The sequence below is a fragment of the Rhinolophus ferrumequinum genome, chromosome 11 (assembly GCF_004115265.2).
Source record: "Rhinolophus ferrumequinum isolate MPI-CBG mRhiFer1 chromosome 11, mRhiFer1_v1.p, whole genome shotgun sequence".
In the NCBI taxonomy this organism is placed as follows: Eukaryota; Metazoa; Chordata; class Mammalia; order Chiroptera; family Rhinolophidae; genus Rhinolophus; species Rhinolophus ferrumequinum.
In genome coordinates, this window is record NC_046294.1 from 35,164,220 (window position 1) to 35,184,114 (window position 19,895).

The 19,895-nt window shown below is 39.8% G+C and overlaps 1 protein-coding gene across 1 annotated transcript in view; it reads right to left on the minus strand.

Moving 5' to 3' along the window:
• The window catches only part of ZDHHC13 (zinc finger DHHC-type palmitoyltransferase 13), a 127,269-nt gene extending 112,543 nt beyond the window's left edge, over positions 1-14,726 (minus strand). The window contains exon 1 of the mRNA XM_033121291.1: positions 14,695-14,726. The gene's annotated coding sequence lies outside the window, so the exon portion shown is untranslated. The remainder of the gene's footprint in view (positions 1-14,694) is intronic.
• Positions 14,727-19,895: the final 5,169 nt, after the last annotated feature.

Below are 19,895 nucleotides of genomic sequence, written 5' to 3' on the forward strand. Positions count from 1 at the left end.
TTCTTTCTTTCTTTCCTTCCTTCCTTCCTTCCTTCCTTCCTTCCTTCCTTCCTTCCTTCCTTCCTTTCTTTTCTTCTTTCCTTTCTTTCTTCCTTTATTTTTACATTTATTCTGCCAGGTGTTCTGTAAGCTACCTGGATCTGTACTTTGATCCTGTCAATATTTGGAAAATACTCAGTTATTATTAGTTCAGTTGTTTCTTCTCTTTCTTTCTCTCTTCCTCCACCTATGACATTTCCATTAAATGTATGTTACAACTTATGTAATCATCCCACCGTTTTTGAATATTATAGTAGTATATACAAGAGTTCCTGTTTTTTCTGTATTCTTTTCTCTTTCATTTTCAGTTAAGAACTTTCTGTTAATACAGAGGGCGCCAAAAAAAAATACATACACATTATGATATTGAAATCGAATCTTAAAATTGTAATGCTCAATACATACCAATAAGAAAAGATGAATACAAGTCACTTTTAATTTCTGCAATTAGAAGAGGTGCACAAAGTGGTGACCATCACTGTCCAGACACTTCTGATTACTGCAAACTACTGCTTGGGCATAGATAACATCTCTCAAAACGTGTATAGATTTTTTGGACACCCCCAGTATATATTAAGGTTCACTGATTCGACAAAGGCCATATCTATTCTACTGGTGAGCTCATGACAGTCATTCTGCAGTTCTGCTACCATATTTTTATTTCTAGCATTAACACTTTCTTAGATTTCCCATCTTTCTGCTTATATTGTTCATCTGTTCTTGCTTATTGTCCATGTTTTCTATTAGAATCCTTAGCTTATTAACCACAGTTACATAAATTCCCAGTCTGATATTTCCAAATTCTTGGCCATAACCTACGTTCTTTACATCTTATATGTGAACTCAAATGATCCTGTTATTAATACTGAAAAATTAAAAAACATCATATAAGCTTATTATTCAAACCTTAATCATAACTATTGAAAGAACACAGAAGAAAACTTGAAAAAGTTATTCCATCTGGAAATAGGATTCAGGAAGTCTTTGACCATTTCTTTGTTACACATCTATGTCAATTGGAAAGAAATTGTAAGCCTGCATGCATTACTACGATTATAAAGAAAAAGGGTGGAGAATGAGGGAGTTCTAACATGCAGTGTATAAAGACCCTGAATTTTCATCTTCTGAGGGCCACAGTGGATATACTGCTTCATTAGACCAGTTCCTCCTAAAGAAGTGAGGGCTGATTGAACAAGCCCTGCACAACAAATGATAGAGGGACCACATAGAGAAGGTAGAACAGACAGAGACATGGTAAAGATGGAAGTCCCACACGAAACATGCAGACCTGCCATAGAGGAGATTTCAAAGTGGGGGCCAGGTGCAGTTTGCTTGCCTAGGGGCACATTGAAAACACATCAGTGCAAAGGGCACTGAGATTATACAGGAAGGAACTCCATTAACTAATGCTAAGAGCCTACTAAACAGGATGGGAACTGCTAAAATGGTCCAGGATCCAAGACGCCAGAGAGCACCATTATGTATGTTCACTCCACCTAGATAAAGAGGTTGGGAGCTAAGTCCAAACACTCTAGCCAATCTGCACGACCACCCCAGCATGCCCCAACTCCCATGGCCAACACTACGTCCAGCTCCCATCAGCCATTCTCCAGGGCAGCCCCAGATGCACTGCCCCAGAACGTCTAAGCCTATTCCAACTCCATTTCAAACTCTGCCCCACCAGAGCACACAGAAACAACTTGTCCCACATCCACTCCAGATTTAGCCACCTGACTCAACTTCTGCCCTGCCAAAGGGATTCCTGAGCCACACACCATAAGTCACCTCACCCCATACCCACTCGAGCTCCAGCAACTACCCACCCATCTGTTGCCCCACAGCCACATCCACTGGGAATCTTAAGCCCCTGCCCACGCAGCTCCTGCTGCCTGCAAAGCCATAGGAACACACACTGTACACAAGGCGTGTTCCTACACAAAGTCACTCTTTGAAGACCAGGAGAGGTAGCTGCTTCATAGAAACAAACACTGAAACTCAAATAAAATGAGGAGACAGAGGAATATGTTCCAAATAAAAATAAAATAAAGGACAAAACATCAGAAAAAAATCTAATGTAACAAAATATTGAATTTACCTGACAAATACTTCAAAGTAATGATCATTACATGATCACTAAACTCACAAAAAGAATAGAGGAATTCAGTGAGAACTTCAAGAAAGAGATATAAAATATACAAGAGAACCAATTGGACCTAAAGAATACAACAACTGAAATGAAAAATACGCTACAGGGAACCAACAGCAGACTAGAGGATACAGAAAACAGATCACTGATTAGGAAGACAAAATAGTGGAAATCACCCAATCTGAACAACAAAGAGAAATTTTAAAATGAGGATAGTTTAAGGGACCTCTGGGAGAGCATCAAGCATAATATCTCTCGCATTATAGGGGTCCCAGAATGAGGAGAAAGGGGCAGAAAACATACCTGGAGAAATAATGACTAAAAACTTTCCTAACATCAGAAAGGAAACAGAAATCCAGGCCCAGGAAGCACAGAGTCCCAAACAATAAGAAACCAAAGATACACACAAAGACATATTATCATAAAAATGTAAAAAGATAAAAATAAAAAGAGACCTTAATGGCAGCAAAAGAAAAACAACTAGTCATACAGAAGAGAAACCCCATAAGGCATTCTGCATTTATCAGAAGAAACGTTGCAGGCCAGAAGGGAGTGGAAGATATATTTAAAGAGCTGAAGAGAAAGAACTAACAACCTAGAATACTCTGTCCAACAAAGTTATCTTTCAGAATAGAAGGACAAATCGTTTCCCAGACAAGCAAAAACTAAAGGAGTTAATCACCATTAAATTGGCTTTACAAAAATGTTAAGGTTGCCTCTGTTAAATGAAAACAAAAGGTCATAACATTACAAGAAGAAAATATATGAAAGAAAAAATTCTCACTGGTTAATAAATAGTAAAGGCAGTAGATCAGCCACCTAAAAACTACTATGAAGTTTTAAAAGCAAAAGTAACAAAGTCAACTATAACTACAATAAGTAGTAAGGGACAAGCAAAACAAAAATATCTAAACTCTGACATCAAAAACATAAAATGGGTAGGGGGAACAGCAGTTTTAAAATCTGTTGGAACTTGAATGCCTATCCACTTAAAATAGACTGTTATATATATGTATGTACATATATATGTATATATATATGTATATATGTATATATATACATATATATATATATATATATTTCATGGTGATCACAGGCCAAAAACATACAAGCTATACACAATAAATAAATATAATATAAAGAAACTGAAACACAACACTAAAGAAAACCAGCAGAACACTGGAAAAAGTTTAAATACATACCTATCAATAATTACTTGATATGTATCTGGACTAAGTGCTCAAAAAAAAGACATAATGTGGCTGAATGGATGAAATGTAACCCATCTATATGCTGTCTATAAGAGAGTCACTGCACATTGAAAGACACAAACAGACTTAAAGTGAAGGGATGAAAAAGATATTTCATGCAATACAAATGAAAAGGAAGTTGAGGTAGCAATACCCATATGATAAAAAATAGACTCTGAAATAAAGACTAAGAAAAGACAGGGAGCGTTTTCTCAATCCATTGAGATTTTGCTTCCTGGTAGTTGTCAGTTTGGCTCAAATAAACTCTTGTAAGATTTCTCTTAGGCTGGATGGTTTTTCGTTGACATTACTTGGTGTAGTCAGCAGGATTCCAAAGCAGCCCACCCAGGACCACCCTGTGGACCCGGATTCAGTGCTAGGTACCAGCAGGGGCCCATTGTGTCCCACTGGCTCCCTGCTTCACATCAGAACAGCTAAGAGACTCGTGGAAGGATTACTTGAAGGTGCGCTAATTGGGCGAGCAGGGGAAGGAAGAAAGGGGAGTGGAGTGAAAACGTGTGGGCCCGCGGCGGGGTCCCGGCCGGCTGCGGCAGTGGCGGTGGCGGCAGCGGTGAAACCGCGGTGGCACCCGCAGTTCCGGGCACGCACGGGATCCCAGGGTGGAACGGAGAGCACAGAGACCAGGAGGGCCCAGCTTAAGAGGCACAAGATTCAACATATCCAGAGGCCAACTCCAGACCAAACCAGAGTACTACTGGGTTTGACCTACAGGTCACACACCCAGAGGGAATTCTCTGCAGGCACTAGAGCCCATAGAGGCCAAACCACATTTAACTGGTCAACCCTCACGCAGCAGAACGCCCTGCGGTGGGCAGAGCCAAGTCTCACAACGAGTCAGCCTAGGAGTTAACCCCACCTACTCACAAGCAAAAATCAATTAGAGATCTTCTTGAACAGGACAATATACACAACACAAGAGTCACCTTTGGAGCACACGCAGAGGAGAAGAACGAAATAGTGTAAGTCAAATATAAAGGACACATACTACATAAGATAACCTAGCAAGAACTAAGAACTCTAGGGGATCTACCTAACACATCAAAGCAAACACAGAGAGTCAGCCAGAATGGGGAAACAAAGATACACGTCCCAAATAAAAGAACAGAAGAAACCTCCACAACTGGAACCAAATGAAGCAGACGTAACCAACCTTTCAGAGACAGAGTTCAGAACACTGGTGATAAGAATGTTTAAGGAGCTTAGAGAAGACATAAAGAAGGATGTAGAAATCATAACGAACAACCAGTTAGAACTAAAGAACACAATTACCAAAATTAATAACTCACTTGAAGGAATTACCAGCAGGTTAGATGAAGCAGAGGATCGAATCAGCGACTTAGAAGACAAGGTAGCAGAGATCACCCAAACGGAACAACAGAAAGAAAAAAGAATAAAAAACAATGAGGATGGCTTAAGAGACCTCTGGGATAACACCAAGAGCAACAACATGTGCATCATAGGAATACCAGAAGGTGAAGAGAGGAAGCAAGGGATTGAGAACATATTTGAAGTAATAATGTTTGAAAACTTCCCCAACCTGATGAAGGAAACCAACATACAAGCCCAGGAAGTGCAGAGAGTTCCAACCAGGATAAACCCAAACAGGTCCACACCAAGACACATTATAGTTCAAATGTCAAAGGTTAAAGACAAAGAGAGAATCCTAAAAAGCAGCAAGAGAAAGACAGAGGGTTACATACAAGGGAACTCCCATAAGACTATCAAATGATTTTTCTACAGAAACATTGAAGGCCAGGAGGGAGTGGCAGGAGATACTCAAAGTGATGGAAAACAAAGGCCTACAACCTAGATTGCTTTATCCAGCAAGGCTATCATTTAAAGTTGATGGAGAGATAAAGAGCTTTCCAGAAAAAAATAAGCTAAAGGAATTTATTACCACCAAGCCAGCATTGCAGGAAATACTAAAAGGACTTCTGCAAATAGAAGAAAGATCAAAACAACCTAACTACAAATTTAAAAATGGCAATAACTATGTACCTATCAATAATCACTTTAAATGTAAACGGATTAAATGCTCCAATCAAGAGACATAGGGTGGCTGACTGGATAAGAAAGCAAGACCCTTGTATATGCTGTATACAAGAGACTCACCTCAGAACAAAAGACACACACAGGCTGAAAGTGAAGGGTTGGAGTAAGATATTTCATGCAAATGGAAATGAGAAAAAAGCTGGAGTTGCAATACTTATATCTGACAAAATAGACTTTAAAATGAAGAACATATTAAAAGATAAAGATGGGCACTATATAATAATAAAGGGATCGATCCGACAAGAGGACATAACCCTAGTAAACATCTATGCACCCAACATAGGAGCACCTAAATATATAAAACAGGTACTGACTGACATAAAGACAGAGATCAACAGTAACACTATCATAGTAGGGGACTTCAACATACCCATGACAACAAGGGACAGGTCTTCCAGACAGAAAATCAATATGGAAACAACAGCCTTAAATGATACATTGGACCACTTGGGTTTAATCGATATTTTCAGAACATTTCACCCCAATGCTGCAAAATACACGTTTTTCTCAAGCGCACATGGAACATTTTCCAAGATAGACCATATGTTAGGCCACAAAACAAGTCTTGATAAATTTAAGAAAATTGAAATCATACCAATTGTCTTCTCTGATCACAATGCTATGAAATTAGAAATGAACTACAGGAAAAAAACTGGAAGACACACCAATTCATGGAGGCTGAATAACTTATTACTAAATAATGAATGGGTCAAGCAGGAGATCAAGGAAGAAATCAAAAGATATCTCGAGACAAACGAAAATGAAAACACGACGACCCAAAATCTATGGGATGCCGCAAAAGCAGTCGTAAGAGGGAAATTCATAGCATTACAGGCCTACCTAAAGAAACAAGAAACATCACTAATCAACAGTTTATCTTCACACTTAAGGGATCTGGAAAAAGAACAGCAAAATAAGCCCAAAGGGAGCACAAGGAAGGAGATGATAAAGATCAGAGCAGAAATAAATGAAATAGAAACCAGAAAAACAATACAAAAGATCAATGACTCCAAGAGTTGGTTCTTAGAGAAGATAAACAAAATTGACAAACCTTTAGCCAGACTCATTAAAAAAAAAGAGATAGAGGACCCAAATTAATAAAATCAGAAATGAAAGAGGAGAAGTGACAACGGACACTGCAGAAATACAAAAAGTTTTAAGAAGTTACTATGAGCAACTATATGCCAACAAATTTGACAATTTGGAAGAAATGGACAATTTTCTAGAGGCGTACAACCTTCCAAGGCTAACTCAAGAAGAAACAGAAAACCTGAATAGACTGATTACCACCACAGAAATTGAATCAGTAATCAACAATCTCCCAACAAACAAAAGCCCTGGACCAGATGGCTTTACAGGTGAATTTTACAAAACGTTCAAAAAAGAATTATCACCTATTCTCCTCAAGCTCTTCCAAAAAATCCAGAAGGAAGGAAGACTCCCAAACACTTTTTACGAAGCCACTATCACCCTGATCCCAAAATCAGACAAAGACACCACAAAAAAAGAAAACTACAGGCCGATATCTCTAATGAACATAGATGCAAAAATCCTCAACAAAATATTAGTGAACAGAATTCAGCAATACATTAAAAAGATCATACACCATGATCAAGTGGGATTCATCCCTGGTATGCAAGGGTGGTTCAACATCCGCAAATCAATTAATGTGATACACCACATTAACAAAATGAAAAATAAAAATAATGATCATATCAATAGATGCAGAAAAAGCATTTGATAAAATCCAACAGCCATTTATGATAAAAACCCTTAAGAAAGTGGGAATAGAGGGATCTTATCTCAACATAATAAAGGCCATATATGACAAACCCACAGCTAACATCATACTCAATGGGGAAAAGCTAAAACCATTCCCCCTAAGATCAGGAACAAGGCAAGGTTGCCCACTATCTCTGCTTCTATTCAACATAGTGCTGGAAGTTCTAGCCACAGCAATCAGACAAGAAAAAGAAATAAAAGGCATCCAAATTGGTAAGGAGGAAGTAAAATTATCATTATATGCAGATGATATGATACTATATATAGAAAACCCTAACGACTCCACCAAGAAGCTATTAGAGCTGATAGATGAATTTAGTAAAGTAGCAGGATACAAAACTAATATTCAGAAATCAGTTGCATTTGTATATACCGATAATAAAACATCAGAAGGAGAAATTAAAAAAAACAATCCCATTTACAATTGCTCCAAAGACTATAAAATACCTGGGAATAAATTTAACCAAAGAAGTAAAAGATCTGTACTCAGAAACTTATAAGACACTGAAGAAAGGAATGAAAGAAGATATAGATGGAAACACATATCATGTTCATGGATAGGAAGAATTAATATAGTTAAAATGTCCATACTGCCTAAGGCAATATACATATTCAACGCAATTCCTATCAAACTACCAACGACGTTTTTCACAGAAATAGAACATATAATCCTAAAATTTATATGGGATCATAAAAGACCCCATATAGCCTCAGCAATCTTGAGAAATAAGAACAAAGTAGGGAGGTATAACAATACCTGACTTCAAATTATACTACAAGGCTACAGTAATCAAAACAGCATGGTACTGGCATAAAAACAGACACATAGATCAATGGAACAGAATAGAGAGTCCAGAAATAAATCCATGCCTATATGGCCATTTAATCTACGACAATGGAAGCAAGAATGTACGATGGGGTAAAGACAGTCTATTCAATAAATGGTGCTGGGAAACCTGGATAGACACATGCAAAAAAATGAAGCTGGACCACCTCCTTACACCATATATAAAAATAAATTCAAAATGGCTTAAAGACTTAAATTGTAAGATCTGAAACCATAAAATACCTGGAAGAAAATATAGGAAGAAACTTCACAGACATTACCCGGAGTAAGATTTTTACTGATATATCCCTTCGCTCGAGGGAATTAAGAGAAAAAATAAACATGTGGGATTATATCAAACTAAAAAGTTTTTTTACAGCAAAGGAAACAATCAATAAAACAAAAAGGGATCCTACTGAATGGGAAAAGATATTTGCCAATGATATATCTGATAAGGGATTAATATCACAAATCTATAAAAAACTCACTCAACTCCAAAAAAACAAACGACACAATTAAAAAATGGGCAGAGGACTTGAAGAGACATTTTTCTAAAAAGGACATACAGATGGCAAACAGACATATGAAGAAATGCTCAACCTCACTAACCATCAGAGAAATGCAAATAAAAACCACAATGAGATACCACCTCACCCCAGTCAAAATGGCTATCATCAATAAATCAACAAACAACAAGTGCTGGCGTGGATGTGGAGAAAAAGGAACGCTTGTGCACTGTTGGTGGGATTGCAGATTGGTGCAGCCACTATGGAAAACAGTATGGAGGTATCAAAAATCTGAAAATGGAACTACCCTATGATCCAGTAATTCCACTCCTAGGTATCTATCCGGAGAAATCCAAAACTCCAATTCAAAAATCTTTATGCACTCCTATGTTTATTGCAGCATTATACACAATAGCCAAGATGTGGCAACAACTGTAGTGCGCATCGGTAGATGACTGGATTAAGAAACTGTGGTACATTTATACAATGGAGTATTACGCAGCCATAAAGAAGAAAGAAATCTTACCATTTGCAACAACATGGATGGACCTAGAGAACATTATGTTAAATGAAATAAGTCAGACAGAGAAAGACAAATACCATATGATCTCACTTATATGTGGAATCTAAAGAATAGAATAAGTGAATGAACTAATCAGAAACGGTTTTGGAGACAAAGAGGAAAAACTGAGGGTTGCTAGATGGGCGGGGGGGGGTGGAGGTAAAGGGGAAGGTGAGGGGATTAGAAAACAATCAGTAACCACAAGATGGCCATGGGTTTTGAAAATTAATCTGGGGAACGTAATTAATAATGTAAAGATTTTGTAGGGTATCCGATAGACATGTGTCCCATTTCGGAGACCATTTCAGGGAAGATGTAGATGCCTGATCACTGCACTGTACACCTGAAGCTGAACAATAATGAATGCCAACTATAATATTATATATATATATATATATATATATATATATATATATATATATATATATATAGATACATACATATATATGTATATATATATGTATGTATGTATAAATAGGTATGTATACATTTACAAGAGGCAGAGTACAGCATTGGGAGTGGAGATAGTGGAAATGGGATGGCTCGGTGCGATGTCAGAGAGATAGTGGATGGGGGGAGGGGGCTCCACAGTGTGAGGGATATAAATGATAAATGTCTAAGAAAAAAAAAAACACCTCATAGACAAGACAGACAATAGTTTAGTGGTTACCAGAAGGTAAGGGGGGTGGGGGGTGGGAGATGAGGGGGATCAAACATATAGTGATGGAAGGAGAACTGACTCTGGGTGGTGAACACACAATGTAATTTATAGATGATGTGAATTATCTATAAATTATCTATAATTATCTATAATTATAGTTATCTATAATTATCTATAATTATAATTATATATAATTATCTATAAATTACAGAATTATACACCTGAAATCTATGTAATTTTACTAACAATTGTCACCCCAATAAATAAAAAATAATAATAATAATAACATGAGACAGACAGAAAAAAAAAACTTGGATCATGATAGCTCAAAGATTTGAAATGCTCCAGAATATATTTATTTAATTTAGACATATAAGATCTGACTGCCTTCCCTTTGCTCACCTTTTCTTTTAAATATAAACAAATAATTGGGCTGTGACTGCCATCTAAAGTTATGGTCTTGCCCCACCCCCAGTGGTCCAACACTCAGCAAGACAAATGCTGACACTAAGACTTCCTAGGAATGAGACCTCCTAGCACCGTGGGACCACACTATGCAACCAGAAGGTTGGTCATCAATGCATCCTTTGGATTGATTTAGGACCAAAAGGAGAAATGGAGGACAGAAAAGGGACCACAGGTTAAACCTGACAAGGTCATGAGACTGAAAATAACCACATAAGATGGAGTGAACATAAAAAAATTTCATAACTAAGGTGGGAATGATGGGAAGTCACATCTTTAGCCTGACGTTTCCTTCATAAAGTCAATTTTCACCTTAACTGAGCCTGTCTATTGTCTTTTTGCACCTAAGATGACATCCTTGGAATGTCAGTAATCCCTTTTCGCAGAACAGAGCAGAAAACTACAGAGTACCTCATTATTATTTTTGTCCCTTGGCTAACATCTCTATGTGAAGTATTAACTACCCTGCATCCACCTGTGTAAAAGAAGCACCTGTCTCTCCAATTTACTTTTATCCAATCCTAGAGATTTCCTTGCTTTGTTTTCTCCCACCCTTTTAATCTACCACCAATGGATTTCTTGTAACCCTCTTCTGATTCTATGTATAAAATAAGCGGCAAACTGCCATTTCACGGAGCCTTTTCTCAATCCGTTGAGATATTGCTTCCTGGCAATTGTCGTCAGTTTGGCTCAAATAAACTCTTGTAAGCTTTCAAAAAAAAAAAGACTAAGAAAAGACAGAGATGACGAACATTACATAATATTAAAGAAGTCAATCTAAAAAGAAGACATAACATTCATAAATATTTACGCACCAACATATATCAAGAAAATATTAACAGACACAAAGGGAAAAAGTGAGAGCATACAACCTCGTCAGGAATTTAATGTCCCACTAACATTAATATATAGATTTTCCAGCCAGAAAATCAATAAGGAAGAATTGGCCTTAAATGACAAATTAAACAGTATAGGAGAAGAAGGTGACATGGATGACAACATGATGCACTATCAGAACAGTTTCCATCCAAGAGTTCATGATTAAATGGAGAATACAATACAGGGAAAGGGGATGCTGTCAGTGGAGGACAGAGATGGACGAGCCCACTCCATTTGTCACCTGCCAACAGAAAGCAATGAGCAGAGTCAGCAAAATGCAGGAATCAGGAAGGATCTTCATTATAGGGTCAGAATGGTCAGGTAGCCAGAGTGGCTGCGTCCATGACCAGGGACCTACTACCTAGTCCTGGAAACCCTTAGAACACAGAAACTGTGGATATGCACCAAATCTTCTCATGACCAATGTCACAAGTATATGGAGGTATTTACAGTGGACTTCTGAACAAAGTGGGGCTAGAGCTTCGATCCCCCAGACAGTTGATAATCTGTGTATAACTTTGATCCCCAACAATTTAACTACTAAAATTCTACTGCTCCCCAGAAGCCTTACTGATAACATAAACAGTCAATTAACTCATATTTTACATGTTATACATATGGTATACTCTATTCTCACAATAAAGTGATCTAAAGAAAAGAAAACATTATTAAGAAAACCACAAGGAAGAGAAAATATATTTATTGTATTTATTGGGGAAAAAGTCACCTACAGCTGGACCTGAGCAATTCAAGCCAGTGTTGATCAAGGGCTAACTGTATAAATAAACATCAGACTTACTAACATGCTTTGTTCATAAACCCCTGGTCGTACAAGAATCCTTGACTCAAATCGAAGAATTGGTCCTCCAGAGTCAGTAGGTTGCAGGGACCTATTCTCTCCTATCCCTTCCCTTTTTGTCCCCACACTCTTGCTACCAAGACCAAATGCCCACTGCCTTCACTCCGACATGCTCAGTTTCCCTACTGGGCCCTGGGACACGGCAGGTGGTCTGTACTTTGTTAACTTGAATCACCATGGATGTATACCCTGGAGCTGACAGCAATTTCAGGGAAGTGTCTGACACTAATATTCCAGCTATGGCTCCAGGAGAGAGTCTCCAGAGACCCTCAAAGCCCTGACTCTCTTGATTCTCCCATGGCCACCACATGCTTCTGAGACCCCCTAGAGTGAGCTGTTAGAAAAAGAATTGAGGCCTTTTGAGGCCATTCTTAAGGTAATCCCCTCAAACTGTTGAAGGTGATGTGAAGACCTGGGAGGGGAGGATAGAGAAATAGGAGTGACATATAAAACGAAGCACACAAAGAAGCAAAGCAGAAATAGAACAATGCAGATATAAAGAGTAAGGGGACAAAGACCAAGAACTACAGAGACACAGGGAAAGGTAGCTATACAAACAGGCAGACGGTGGCACAGAGAGAACCCAATTCGGTGCAGAATTGTATAGTCGGAGAACCATCACTTTGATAGTGAGAACAAAAAACTTCTTGTCATGCATCATTAGTGTCAGTCAAAGCAGCAGTTTGACTGTTGCTCTCTTTCAGAATTGACCAACCAGGGCCTGGTCTTAATGCCTCCAGTGATCAGTTTCAGACAGTTACCCAGCATCCCTTGGAAACCATATTTCCTCTTCTGAATAAGGTGACACTATCAATGCAGTTCCCACCCCAGCAAAATCACCCAATGGTGACGGAGTCAAATGTACGGCTTTTGTGGTGAAGGGGGCAATGCCGCACACTAGGGAGGAACCAGGAGTGACGTTGCCTGATCTAGTCTAATGGATGTATTACATTATTTACATTCTCAGCTTTTCCATCTGCAATGTGACCACAGGTCCTCTACAAAATGTGGATATCTATGAGTTTCGGAGAGATGCTGATGAACTAAAAGAAATCAGAATGGCTCAGCACAATGTTGGGAGCTTCAGGAAAGAAAGGAACACCAACAGTATAGTGGACAAATGCCTTTCACAGAAGAGAGTTTGCTAATATTGAATACGAATATGTCAAATGTGAAATATTAACCAGAAGGTCACTTAATTGAGCCAATGAACTATGCACATGCAGAATGTAATTTCAACAGGCACTGGGATGTTTGTCTGTGATGTTCACTCCTGATTACCCAATGCCTACACCAATGCCTGACACAAAGGAGACGTTCAATAAATATACGGGAAATGAACTTGTGGGTCACTTGGAGAAATTCCAACTGGGAAAACTAGTTTGTCTGAGAAGCCCTGGTTTAGGTCTTCACTCTCTTTGGTAGAAAACAATTCCCAGGACAGTGGGGAGGTAATAAGTGAAAGAAGCCTCCCCAGGCACCACATCCAAGAGGAAGGGAAGGGACAAGAGAAAGAGAAACCTTCATAGGTATCATGGAGTTTTTTAGTTTTAGATTCATCACATATTAAAAAGAATAAATAAATAAAGCATCTCACTTTGCAGATGAGAAACTGAGGCCAAACAGGTCCCACGATTAATAATTATCAAATTGAAAATACACTACATATTATGCAACACCATAAAGAGTTGGAAAACTTGTGTACATGTACCAAAGTTCATGCAATTGTTATTATATGGAAGTACGACTGGAGATTTACATTTTCATTGATATTCTACATCCTCATACTGCTTCACAGCAGCCTGAAGGACATTTCTGAAGCACAAAGCTGATGAAGTCACTTACTTGAGTAAGTGCCTTAGGTAGATCCCCTTCACTCTCAGAAGGAGATTTATATTTCCTATTAAGGCTACAAGCCTTGCATGGTCATTCAGGGATAGAAGATACACATTTAGGACAACGCAAAAGTGAGAAGTATAACAGAAGTGGCCATGAGATGTTGGCACCTCAAAAGTTAAACCTTTAGTGTATTTCTCAAGAGTGAGAAATAAAACCACCAAGAAATTTCATGATCGAGTGTGGCTCTGGGTGAAGAAAAATTCTCTCCTGAGAATTTGTGCCAAAAGTCAGTATCATAATGTGGTCCAAATTCACAAAACCTGTGGTTTGTGAAACTTCAAATGACAGAGAGTTTTCTGGGGACATCCTGATAGGTGAAAGCCATGCTGGGAAGTTCCCCCAGTCATTTAGAAAAAGGAAACGCAGGTCCTCTCTGGAGGAACTCCACTATAATTCAGACCTCAAAGAAGCTCACAAATACGGTCCCAAGGCAAGTGAGCAGCTCACACTCAGAACTCACCACACACATAGAAACAAGGCATTGTATGAGTGGGATAAAAGAAACAATAGACCATAAAATAAGATACGTATAGACTTTAGCATTGAAATTATCAGAGAATTAGATTATTGCTATTCTTTAATAGGGTGAGAGACATAAAAGAGAGAATTAAAAATGTGAGCCATAGTCACGAGAACAAAAATGACCAAAGAAATCTAAAAACAAATCCCAACGAGAAAGTCTAGAAATTATTAATATGAAAGTTGAATTAAAAATTCACTGGATGAATTAAATAGAAAATTACTCACAGTGCAAAGAGACTGGTAACATGGAAGATACATACATGGATTACCCAGCAATCTACCTAGGAAAAAAAGAGAGGAGTTAAAGATGTGGAAAATACAAAAGGAAACTCTAACATATGTCCTGACCTGCAGAAAGAATGAACATTAAAAATAAGCACAAGAGCAATCAAGGATATAGTACTCAGTATGCATCCTTGTTCTAAACTGTTATATACTGAAGTCATCAATCTTTATAATAAACCTTTAAAGTGGGTAATAATGTGAACCCCATTACAGATATGGAAACTGATACATAGAGGAGTTATGGAGAATAACTCAAGGTAGCAGATAGGTAAATGCTATGCTTGCCTCATTTGGTGAACACATCAATAATAGAACTAAATAAGAATGATCAAGCTGGAGAACTATCTGAAGTCTAGTTCAACAGAAGTTTTATAACTAAGGATATTAAGAAGTTATGCTGCTAGTGGTAGGAGGAATGGAGGTGCTAAACAGCTGCCCCCAAACTTCTGTGTGGTGGATGAAAATTGGGAGGGATATATCGGCCACAAAGGTTCCCCCGGAGGAACGAGGAATCCCACCCCCACACCAAGCTCCCCATACCGGAATACTGATGCCAGGAAGAGGAGCCGCCACAACAGCTGGCTTTGAAAAATAGATTCTGATCATCTGCATGGGGTGGATGGCTTCATGAAACCTCGACATCCTCTTAAAAAGCGCACACAACTATCCTGCATGCACGCACTCTGGGCTCCAGTAGAGAGACAGTGACTTGGTGGGCATCAGAGACATATGGGGGTGCAGACTGAGGTTAGGGGCTTCAGGCAAGAGATGGAATATAGTTGCCATTTTTCTTCTGTGGGGCCCTTGTCCAGTGCAGTCAGGAGTTGGGGGCCATATTCCCTGTGTTTAGCCTTCCTCCATGGCCAGATCTGAATCTGAATTGGTCAGGCGACCTTCACTTACTCCTGCCTGGTGACTCACTGAGACTCCACCACAACCAACTCCGTACAGCACAAGGTTTTATTGGCAGCTGAACATTACAGGATCTACCAATCGGCAGCAGACCTCGGTATGTCCTGGCATATTGAAGAGCTACCTCAGATCCAGTACTGGTGGCCGCTGTCCTCAGTTCACAGCATGGCCTCTCCATTGCACCTCCAGGACCAATGCAGCCACTAACCAACTATGGATTTCTTTGTAGGTCCTACCAGGTAGACCCCAGGCAGTCACAGGCAGTGGCTGATCTGGCCCTGCACCGGAGCACCTCCCAAGAAGCCCCAGAACCAGCATACTTGGAGGGTGGCTTAGGACCACAGCAGACCACCACCTGATTATCCCCACAAGTGGTAAACACAAAGGCGGTCTCAGCAAGCACTGGAGCTCACTAGGGCAAATCCCATTCCATGTGGGAAACCCTCCACACAGGACACCAGAAGCTGTGGAAGCGGCCCTACCCCACAGCCAGTCAGCCTGAATGTCAATCCCACTCACTGATGTGCCAATAGCAAAAGGCACCAATATAATAGCAGGGCACACAACACACACAAGGGACATTCCTGGAGCACCCAGCACAGAGGATCAAGAAGACTGTACCACAGAGCCCACAAGACACCTACTTCATAAGTCTACAAGCAAGACTGAGAGATGGAGCAGATCTATCTAATACATAGACACAAACACATTCAGCCAAATGAAAAAAACAAAACAAAGAAAGAAATACAACCCAAATGAAAGAGCAAGAGAAAACTCCAGGAAAAGAACTAAACAAAATGGAGGCAAGCAAACTACCAGACACAGAGTTCGAACACTAGTTATGGGATTCTCAAGGAGCTTAGTGAGAACTTCAACAAAGACATAGCAAGCACGAAAAGAGACATAGAAGCCATATAAAAGAACCAGTGAGAAGTGAAGGATACAATAACTGAAATGAAGAATGCAATAGAAGGACTCACCAGCAGACTAGATGAAGCAGAGGACTGATTCAACAATTTGGAAGACATGGTAACATGAAGCAACCTAGCAGAACAGCAAAAGGAAAAAAAAATTTTAAAGAATGAGGATAGTTTAAGGTACTTCAGGGACAACATCAAGCGTAACCACATTCTCATCAGAGGGAGACCAGGAGGAGAAGAGAGAAAGCAAGAGACTGAGAATCTATTTGAAGAAATAATGACTGACGACTTTCCTAACTTGGTGAAGGAAAGAGACATGCAGGTCCAGAAAACATAGAGAGTCACAAACAAGATGAACCCAAACAGGTCCACACCAAGATACATTATAATTAGAATGGCAAAGGTTAAAGACAAACAGAGAATCTAAAAGCAGCAAGAGAAAGGCAACTAGTAACTTATAAGGGAGCTCCCATTTAGATTGTCAGCTGATTTCTCAACAGAAACTTTGCAGGTCAGAAGGGAATGGCACAAAATATTCAACGTGTTGAAAAGCAGCCATCTCCAAACAAGGCTACCCTACCCAGCAAAGCTGTCATTTAGAATTGAAGGACAAATAAAGTTTCGAAGACGAGAAAAAGCTAAAGAGGTTCATCAAGCCAAATCAGTTTTCCAAGGAATTTTAAAGGGACTTCTTTAAGATGAAAAAAAAAAAAAGATCTAAAATATGAATAATAAAATGGCAATAAGTACATACCTATCGACAATTACTTTCAATGTAAATGGTTTAAATGGTCTGATGAAAAACATAGGGTGGCTGAATGGATAAGAAAACAAAACCCTTACATATGCTGCCTACAAGAGACTCACCTAAGATTGACAGACACACAGAATGAAAGTAGAGAGATGGAAAAAGTTATTTCATGAAAATGGAATGGAAATAATAGAAAAGCTGTTATAGCAATACTCACACCAGACAAAACGGACTAAAACAATGTCTATGCATTAAAGAGACAAAGGAAGACCCAGTAATCTCAATTCTGGGTATTTATCTGAAGTAATCCAAAGCACTACTTGGAGGAGATGAGTGCATCCATATGTTCATTGCAGGATTATTTACGATAGCCGAGATGTGGAGGCAGCCTGGGTATCCATCAATGGAAGAATGTATAAAGAGGAGCTGGTACAAATGTACGGTGGAATATTGCTCGGCCATGGAAGAGAATGGGTTCTTGCCATCTGCGGTGGCCTGGATGGACCTGGAGGGTATTGTGCTGAGTGGAGTGTGTCAGACAGATAGACAGATGCAAAGTCATTTCACTTATATGTGGAATGTAAAGAACAAAACATACACATAGGTACAAAGAACATTTTGATGGTTCCCAGATGGGTGGGGACTGGGGGTGGCTGAGAAAGGGATTAAGAAGTACAAGCTGGTAGTTACGAAATAGTCATGGGGTTGTAAAGTAAATCATAGGGAATATAGTCAATAATATGGTGATAACTATGCATAGTGGCAGGTGAGTACTAGACTAGTCGGGGGATCACTTCTTAAATTATGCAAATGTTTAACCAAATGCTATGCAATGGAAATTAATATAAAATAATATTGAATATCAACTGCAATTGAAAAATTTTGAGTGGTGAGATAAGAGGAGTGAGAGGTTTAAATCTCCATGTATGAAACAAGTAAGTCGTGGGGATGTAATGACCACGTGGGGAGTACAGTCGGTAATATTGACATTGCATAGTACTGTGCAGATGGTGCTGGACTTGGGTCACTTCTGTAAGTATATGCGTGCTGAAAACCTGTGGTGTACACCTGAGACTGATGCAATGTATGTCAGCTCTACTTTTTAATGAAAATCTTTTATTAAAATAAAAAGGAGTTATGACGTTTGTCTATGGCTACTACGAATGAGAAACAGGCTGCCTGCCGAATTTGTGTTCTTAACCACTGCATAATATCTGAAGAGGTAATAGCAGAAAATTCTCCAAAATGTTCAAGAAAGGAATTCTGAAACATGAAACCTCCACAAATACCAAACACGATATGAAAAAGGAAGCCACTGGACAAATAATGGTGAAAGTGTACCACACCAGAGAGAAAGGAAAGCTCTTAGAAAGAAAAAAGACAGATCATTGCAACTGAATGGCAAGCTGACTAATGGCCAATCTCACAACAGTGACATTAGCAGCCAAAGACAGTGAATCTTCAATGTGCTGGAGGAAAGGAAACGGCCTCCTACAAAGCTATGCCTGAAAAGATCTTCTTTAGAAAATGAGGGGAAACTATGAAATTTTCAGGCAGAGAAAAACTGGAGCACTTTCACCACCCACAGACTTTCACCAAAGGAACACCTGAAGAATGTGATTTGAGGAATACAAGATATGACATGGGAAATGGAGAGGTGAGCAGAACAGTGTTGCTTATGGGAATACTCTTGAACAAACACTGTAGTGCAGGGGATCCTGCCGACTTCGCCATGTGTCGTGCAGGGCGTCCAGCGGGGTCTCTGCTCCCGCTCCCCCCATAAGAACGCAGGACATGGTAAGGCCAAAAAGGAACACCTATGGAGCCATAGATAGGGGAGTCATATTACTATATTCTCGCTGGCAGCTGGATTGGAGACACAGGAAATAGGAGCCACACAATTCTTAACCCTCACTGCGCCGCTTGCAGGCTCAGCCACCATCTTCTTGCTAGCTCCCATTTTTTTCTAGCGTAGCCACGGCAGTTACATTAGTGCCCAATGGCTCACTGGTTACAGCTGACGGCCAACTAGCCACAGCTGATGGCCATTTGATCACAGTCGACGGCCATTTACTACGTGAGCCAGCACCTTTCTATGTGAGGCCGAGAGCCTGGAAACTGCTTTTTGGGGCTCTGTCCCCACACTCCACCCCTACAGGGTCTCGCCTCACAATCTACGCGACAAGCGTCTTCCGCGAGGGGCCCTGTGCGAGGAGCCTGGAGATGAATGCTATTTCCTGGACACAGCCAAGCTCTCTGGTCACAGCCAGGGTTTCTCAGGGCACCACCAGTACTTCTGGGCACAGCCAGACTTCCTGGACTTCTTAGGGTACCACTAGTCTCCCCGGGCAGAGCGAGGGCCTCTCAGGGCACTGCCACTCTCTCTGGGCTCAGCCAGATTTCCTGGACTCAGCCAGGGCTCTCAGGGCACTGCCACTCTCTCTGGGCCTCTCAGGGTACCGTGCTGGAACAACAGCGACTCACAGTCAAGGTGCTTACATATTCTCAATGGTGGCTGGTCAAGACACAAAAGCAAATATCCGCCAGTTCCACTACAT